Source organism: Pseudorasbora parva, chromosome 17 (genome assembly GCF_024679245.1).
Source record: "Pseudorasbora parva isolate DD20220531a chromosome 17, ASM2467924v1, whole genome shotgun sequence".
NCBI lineage: Eukaryota > Metazoa > Chordata > Actinopteri > Cypriniformes > Gobionidae > Pseudorasbora > Pseudorasbora parva.
The window spans coordinates 1,223,394-1,230,893 of record NC_090188.1 but is presented as its reverse complement, the minus strand read 5'-3'; the positions used below and the strand labels follow the sequence as shown (position 1 = coordinate 1,230,893).

The window sequence follows — 7,500 nt, the reverse complement described above, 5'->3', positions numbered from 1 at the left end:
AGGATGAAGCTGTTTCTCTCTCTCTCTCTCTCTCTCTCTCTCTCTCTCTCTCTCTCTCTCTCTCTCTCTCTCTCTCTCTCTCTCTCTCTCTCTCTCTGTGTGTGTGTGTTGCATGCACACATATGACAGCTTCCGTGTTGTGCCGTGTGTGTTCATCAATCATTTCCCAGCTGTCCTCTCTGTCTGAGACACTGAGACTCTAAACTCATTAATCAAATGCTGCAGAATAATTAGCCTGGGTGTGTACACATTAATTATGAGAAGAATAATCAACAGGTGTACATGACAGCTTCACTGTGTGTGTGTGTGTGTGTGTGTGTGTGTGTGTGTGTGTGTGTGTGTGTGTGTGTGTGTGTGGCAGACAACTACCAGCACTAACTAATTAATAATCACACATAAACACAAACACTGCACACATCAATGAGAGTTTATCAGTGCTTCATTAATGCACTGAGAACACAATCGGATTAATCCGGCCTCAACTATTCGGTCCATGTTGTGCATAAAACTGACTCGAGTTCAACGGGACAAAACCTGCTTTTGCTGACATTCCCAAAGATAAAGACGGGTTCATATGGTGTTACAGTTAGCTTGAACATGTCTTGTTTAGATAAACGTGTGTGTGTGTGTGTCATTATTTGTGCGTGCAGTGAGGTGTTCAGCAGCGCCTGTGGTTCAGGAGGGCAAATGAACAACATTCATCACTTTACACACACACACACACACACACACACACACACACACAAACACACACATACACACACACACACACACACACACACACACACACACACACACACACACACACACACACACACACACACACACACACAAACACACACACACAAACACACACACACACACACACACACACACACACACACACACACACACACACACACACACACACACACACACACACACACACACACACACACACACACACGTTATACTTCCAGTGTCAAATACAAAACCTACATACAAATATGTTATACCCACACTGACACATGCATTTACAACAACTAAAGAGCAAGGTATTTTTTATTACAAGTTTTATCATTTAAAATCTGCGTGTGTTGATGCGTGTGCTGATGGGTGTGTTGATGCATGTTTTGATGCGTGTGCTGATGCATGTTGATGTGTGTGTTGATATATGTGTTGATATATGTGTTGATGCGTGTGCTGATGCGTGTTGATAGTTGTGTTGATGCATGTGTTGATGCGTGTGCTGATGCGTGTTTTGATGCGTGTGTTGATGCATGTTGATGTGTGTGCTGATGCATGTTGATGTGTGTGTTGATATGTGTTGATGCGTGTGCTGATGCGTGTTGATAGTTGTGTTGATACGTGTGTTGATGCGTGTTGATAGTTGTTTGGATATGTGTTGATGAGTGTGCTGATGCGTGTTGATAGTTGTGTTGATGCGTGTGTTGATGTGTGTGTTGATATGTGTTGATGTGTGTTGATGTGTGTGCTGATGCATGTTGATGTGTGAGTTGATATGTGTTGATGCGTGTGCTGATGCGTATTCATAGTTGTGTTGATGCGTGTGTTGATGCGTGTTGATAGTTGTGTTGATGCGTGTGTTGATGTGTGTTGATAGTTGTGTTGATGTGTGTGCTGATGCATGTTGATGCATGTTGATGCGTGTGTTGATAGTTGTGTTGATGTGTGTGCTGATGCATGTTGATGCATGTTGATGTGTGTGCTGATGCATGTTGATGTGTGAGTTGATATGTGTTGATGCGTGTGCTGATGCGTGTTGATAGTTGTGTTGATGCGTGTGTTGATGCGTGTGTTGATGCGTGTTGATAGTTGTGTTGATGCGTGTGCTGATGCGTGTTCATAGTTGTGTTGATGCGTGTGTTGATGCGTGTTGATAGTTGTGTTGATGCGTGTGTTGATGTGTGTTGATAGTTGTGTTGATGTGTGTGCTGATGCATGTTGATGCATGTTGATGCGTGTGTTGATGTGTGTTGATAGTTGTGTTGATGTGTGTGCTGATGCATGTTGATGCATGTTGATGTGTGTGCTGATGCATGTTGATGTGTGAGTTGATATGTGTTGATGCGTGTGCTGATGCGTGTTGATAGTTGTGTTGATGCGTGTGTTGATGCGTGTGTTGATGCGTGTTGATAGTTGTGTTGATGCGTGTGTTGATGCGTGTGTTGATGCGTGTTGATAGTTGTGTTGATGTGTGTGTTGATGTGTGTTGATAGTTGTGTTGATGTGTGTGCTGATGCATGTTGATGCGTGTTGATGTGTGTGCTGATGCATGTTGATGTGAGTTGATATGTGTTGATGCGTGTGCTGATGCGTGTTGATAGTTGTGTTGATGCGTGTGTTGATGCGTGTTGATAGTTGTGTTGATGCGTGTGTTGATGCGTGTTGATAGTTGTGTTGATGCGTGTGCTGATGCATGTTGATGCGTGCGCTGATGCGTGTGTTGATGCGTGCGCTGATGCGTGTGTTGATGTGTGTGCTGATGCATGTTGATGTGTGTCTTGATATGTGTGTTGATGCGTGTTGATGTGTGTGCTGATGCATGTTGATAGTTGTGTTGATGTGTGTGCTGATGCGTGTGCTGATGCGTGTTGATAGTTGTGTTGATGCGTCTGCTGATGCGTGTTGATAGTTGTGTTGATGCATGTGCTGATGCATGTTGATAGTTGTGTTGATGCATGTTGATAGTTGTGTTGATCAAGTGTTGATGCATGTGCTGATGCATGTTGATAGTTGTGTTGATCAAGTGTTGATATCTGTGCTGATGTGTGTTGATGCGTGTGTTGATGCGAGTGCTGATGCGTGTGCTGATGTGTGTTCTGATGCATGTTGATGTGTGTGTTGATATGTGTGTTGATGCGTGTGTTGATGTGTGTTCTGATGCATGTTGATGTGTGTGTTGATATGTATGTTGATGCGTGTGTTGATGTGTGCTGATGCGTGTTGATAGTTGTGATGATGTGTGTGCTGACATGTGTTGATGCGTGTTGATGTGTGTGCTGATGCGTGTTGATAGTTGTGTTAATGCGTGTGTTGATGCGTGTGCTGATGCGTGTTGATAGTTGTGTTGATGCGCGTGTTGATGCGTGTGCTGATGTGTGTTCTGATGCATGTTGATGTGTGTGTTGATGTGTGTTCTGATGCATGTTGATGTGTGTGTTGATATGTATGTTGATGCGTGTGTTGATGCGTTTATTGATGTGTGTGCTGATGCGTGTGTTGATGCGTGTGCTGATGTGTGTGCTGATGTGTGTGCTGATGGGTGTGTTGATGCGTGTGCTGATGTGTGTTGATGCGTGTGCTGATGCGTGTGCTGATGCGTGGGTTGATGGGTGGGTTGATCCGTGTGTTGATGCGTGTTGATGCATGTTGATGCATGTGTTGATACGTCTGCAGATGCGTGTGTTGATGCGTGTGTTGATGCGTGTGCTGATGCGTGTGTTGATGCGTGTGTTGATACGTCTGCAGATGCGTGTGTTGATGCGTGTGCTGATGCGTGTTGATGCGTGTGCTGATGTGTGTTGATGCGTGTGCTGATGTGTGTTGATGCGTTTATTGATGTGTGTGTTGATGCGTGTTGATGCATTTGCTGATGCGTGTGCTGATGTGTGTTGATGCGTGTGCTGATGCGTGTATTGATGCGTGTGCTGATGTGTGTTGATGCGTGTGCTGATGCGTGTGTTGATGCGTGTGTTGATACGTCTGCAGATGCGTGTGTTGATGCGTGTGCTGATGTGTGTGTTGATGCGTGTGTTGATACGTCTGCAGATGCGTGTGTTGATGCGTGTGCTGATGCGTGTGTTGATGCGTGTGCTGATGTGTGTTGATGCGTTAATTGATGTGTGTGCTGATGCGTGTGTTGATGCGTGTTGATGAATTTGCTGATGCGTGTGCTGATGTGTGTTGATGCGTGTGCTGATGCGTGTATTGATGCGTGTGCTGATGTGTGTTGATGCGTGTGCTTATGTGTGCTGATGTGTGTGTTGATGCGTTTATTGGTGTGTGCTGATGCGTGTGTTGATGGGTGTGCTGATGTGTGTTGATGCGTGTGCTGATGCGTGTTGATGCGTGGGTTGATGGGAGGGTTGATCTGTGTGTTGATGCGTGTTGATGCATGTTGATGCGTGTGTTGATACGTCTGCAGATGCGTGTGTTGATGCGTGTACTGATGCGTGTGTTGATGCGTGTGCTGATGTGTGTTGATGCGTGTGCTGATGTGTGTTGATGCGTTTATTGATGTGTGTGCTGATGCGTGTGTTGATGCGTGTGCTGATGTGTGTTGATGCCTTTGCTGATGCATGTGTTGATGCGTGTGCTGATGTGTGTTGATGCGTGAGCTGATGCGTGTTGATGCGTGTATTGATGCGTGTGCTGATGTGTGTTGATGTGTGTGCTGATGCGTGTGCTGATGTGTGTTGATGCGTGAGCTGATGCGTGTGTTGATGCGTGTATTGATGCGTGTGCTGATGTGTGTTGATGTGTGTGCTGATACGTGTGCTGATGTGTGTTGATGCGTGAGCTGATGCGTGTGTTGATGCGTGTATTGATGCGTGTGCTGATGTGTGTTGATGTGTGTGTTGATGTGTGTGATGATGTGTGTGTTGATGCGTGTATTGATGCGTGTGCTGATGTGTGTGTTGATGTGTGTGCTGATGTGTGTGCTGATGCGTGTATTGATATGTGTGCTGATGTGTGCTGATGCGCATGTGCTGATGTGTGTTGATGCGTGTGCTGATGCGTGTATTGATGCGTGTGCTGATGTGTGTTGATGCGTGTGCTGATGCGTGTATTGATGCGTGTGCTGATGTGTGCTGATGCGCATGTGCTGATGTGTGTTGATGCGTGTGCTGATGCGTGTATTGATGCGTGTGCTGATGTGTGTTGATGCGTGTGCTGATGCGTGTATTGATGCGTGTGCTGATGTGTGTTGATGCGTGTGCTGATGCGTGTATTGATGCGTGTGCTGATGTGTGCTGATGTGTGTTGATGCGTGTATTGATGCGTGTGCTGATGCGTGTTGATGCGCATGTGCTGTTGTAAATGTTCAGTTGTTAATTTCGCCGCTAGAGATCTGAGTGTTCACACACTGTGTGTGTGTGTGTGTGTGTGTGCGTGTGTGTTGATGCGCGTGTGCTATGTCTCATACGGGTCAATTAAGCCGAATGATTTGCTGCTCTGGTGGGTCAGCAGTAAAGCGGTCTCACTCCACCGTATATAGAGCTCGCGATCCGTCAGCGCCAGTGACCTTGAGAGTGGGCGTTTGTGAAGGAGACCAACATTAAATAAAATAAAAAACTCCTCCAAATATCTGGCTCAAAATCCCAATCTCAGCCCAATAAAGGCACGCATCCTAAATCACGGCTCGCTGATGGACTGCGAAAGCCTCGGTGTGGAACGTCCAGTTTGGGCCGGCCGCGCCTCCTGCCATAATTGTGCGTTGATTTATGTATCGTCAAATAAGAGCCCTGACAACAGCTGATGCCATTAAAGGCCATCAATAAGAGCAGGTGAGAGGTCATTTAATTTGGGTTTTACACCACACACTTTATTTTCATTGCAGCAGCCATATTTCCACAGTATTTATGACAAACATTATTTTGAGAACACACACAAGTCATCCTTCATAAACACATGATCAACTTTATACCTCGTCAATGTTTAAAAGCAAAAGCCAATCAAGATTACAGCATGTGCAGTCGGTTTCCTTCAATGTAATTGGGACGCTCAAACGTCTAGAAATTGCAACAAATTTATATTTCGTCTTTTTACTATTTTTACATTCGATTTTTTTGGTTACACGTTATTTTACAGCGTCGTGGTTACATAATTACACATGTAGGTCATTATTATATGTAAGAGACATTTCTAGAGTTGCCTTGAGTCAAACACAACTATGTAAATAAAGTTTGCATTTATTTTTGGCCATATGACGTATTTTTTTTTTTTTTATCCTTTATTTTACCAGGATAGTCCCATTGAGATATAAATCTCTTCTTCCAGGGAGTCCTGGCCAAGATGGCAGCACAGAAAGTTTCACATAAACAACATACAAACAAAAAAATAAATAAAAAAAATAATAATAATAAATAAATAAAACAAATCTGAATCTTTCATAAAATTTTGTCCAACACTCAAAATAACAACAAAATCTACTTAACAAAACATACACATGTTTCCCTTAACTTGGTTAATAAGAGGTTTTTAAAAACTTTTAAAGAAGGCAGTGCTTCTATCCTTATTATACTCTGCAGCTCATTCCATAACCAGGGAGCATAGAAAGAGAAGGCAGTTTTACCAAACTCTGAACGTACTCTAGGAACCTTTAAAAGCAATTTATCTCTCGATCTAGTGCTATAAGTACAGGTGTAATACGATAAAAGTTGACAAATATAAAGTGGTAGTTTTCCCAACAATGCCTTAGCAATAAACATCAGCATGTGTATTTTTCTCCTTTGAAACAAAGAAGTCCAACCCACCAATTCGTACAAGTTACAATGCGCAAGGCAGCATGGTATACACAATCTAACTTTTTTAGAGAAGATGAACTTGCATGCATATAAATCACAGCACCGTAATCTAAGACGGAGAGGAAACAACTTTGAATAATTCTCTTTCTTGCTTCTAAAGGAAAACATTTCTTTAAACGAAAGAGAAAACCCAGTTTTGGTCTAAGCTTTTTCAAGAGATTTTCAATATGTACATTAAAACCTAATTTTTCATCTAGCCATATGCCTAAGTATTTATAACAGTTTACTCTTTCTATACAGTCTCCTTCTAAAGTTAAAATCGGGAAATCTGTTTTAATGGAACCCCGGGTGAAAAGCATATAATTTGTTTTTTGTGTGTTTAAAACCAGTTTCAAATTTGACAATGACAGCTGCAAAGACCGAAAAGAATCTTGCAGAAACTCCATGGCTTGACTCAAAGAATGTGCGACTGTGTAAATGATTGTGTCATCAGCATATAGATGGATTCTAGCTGGAGTTATCCCACAACCTATGTCATTGATATAAATAGAAAATAAAATTGGTGCTAAAACTGAACCCTGTGGGACACCTTTTTTAATTGTTTGTTCTGCAGATATAAAATTTTTAACTGAGACACATTGAGTTCGTTCAAATAAGTAATTATTAAACCAATTTAGAGCTGTTTCACTAAAACCCACACAACTAAGTCTCTGCAACAGTAGTTTATGGTCTACAGAATCAAATGCTTTGGAGAGATCTACAAATAAAGCTGCACAATGCTGTTTACTATCCAAACATTTAATAATATCATTAGTGATATTACGTATGTGTGTGTGTGTGTGTGTGTGTGTGTGTGTGTGTGTAAGTGTGTGTGTGTGTGTGTGTGTGTGTGTGTGTGTGTGTGTGTGTAAGTGTGTGTGTGTGTGGGGGGGGCAGTGTGTGTGTGTGTGTGTGAGTGTGTGTGTGTGTGTGGGACAGTGTGTGAGTGTGTGTGTTTGAGAGTGTGTGTGTGTGTGTGTGTGTGTGTGTG

At 42.9% G+C, this 7,500-nt stretch overlaps 1 protein-coding gene across 1 annotated transcript in view; it reads right to left on the bottom strand.

Moving 5' to 3' along the window:
* The window catches only part of LOC137045570 (uncharacterized), a 222,882-nt gene that overhangs the window by 13,079 nt on the left and 202,303 nt on the right, over positions 1–7,500 (bottom strand). The window lies entirely within an intron of this gene.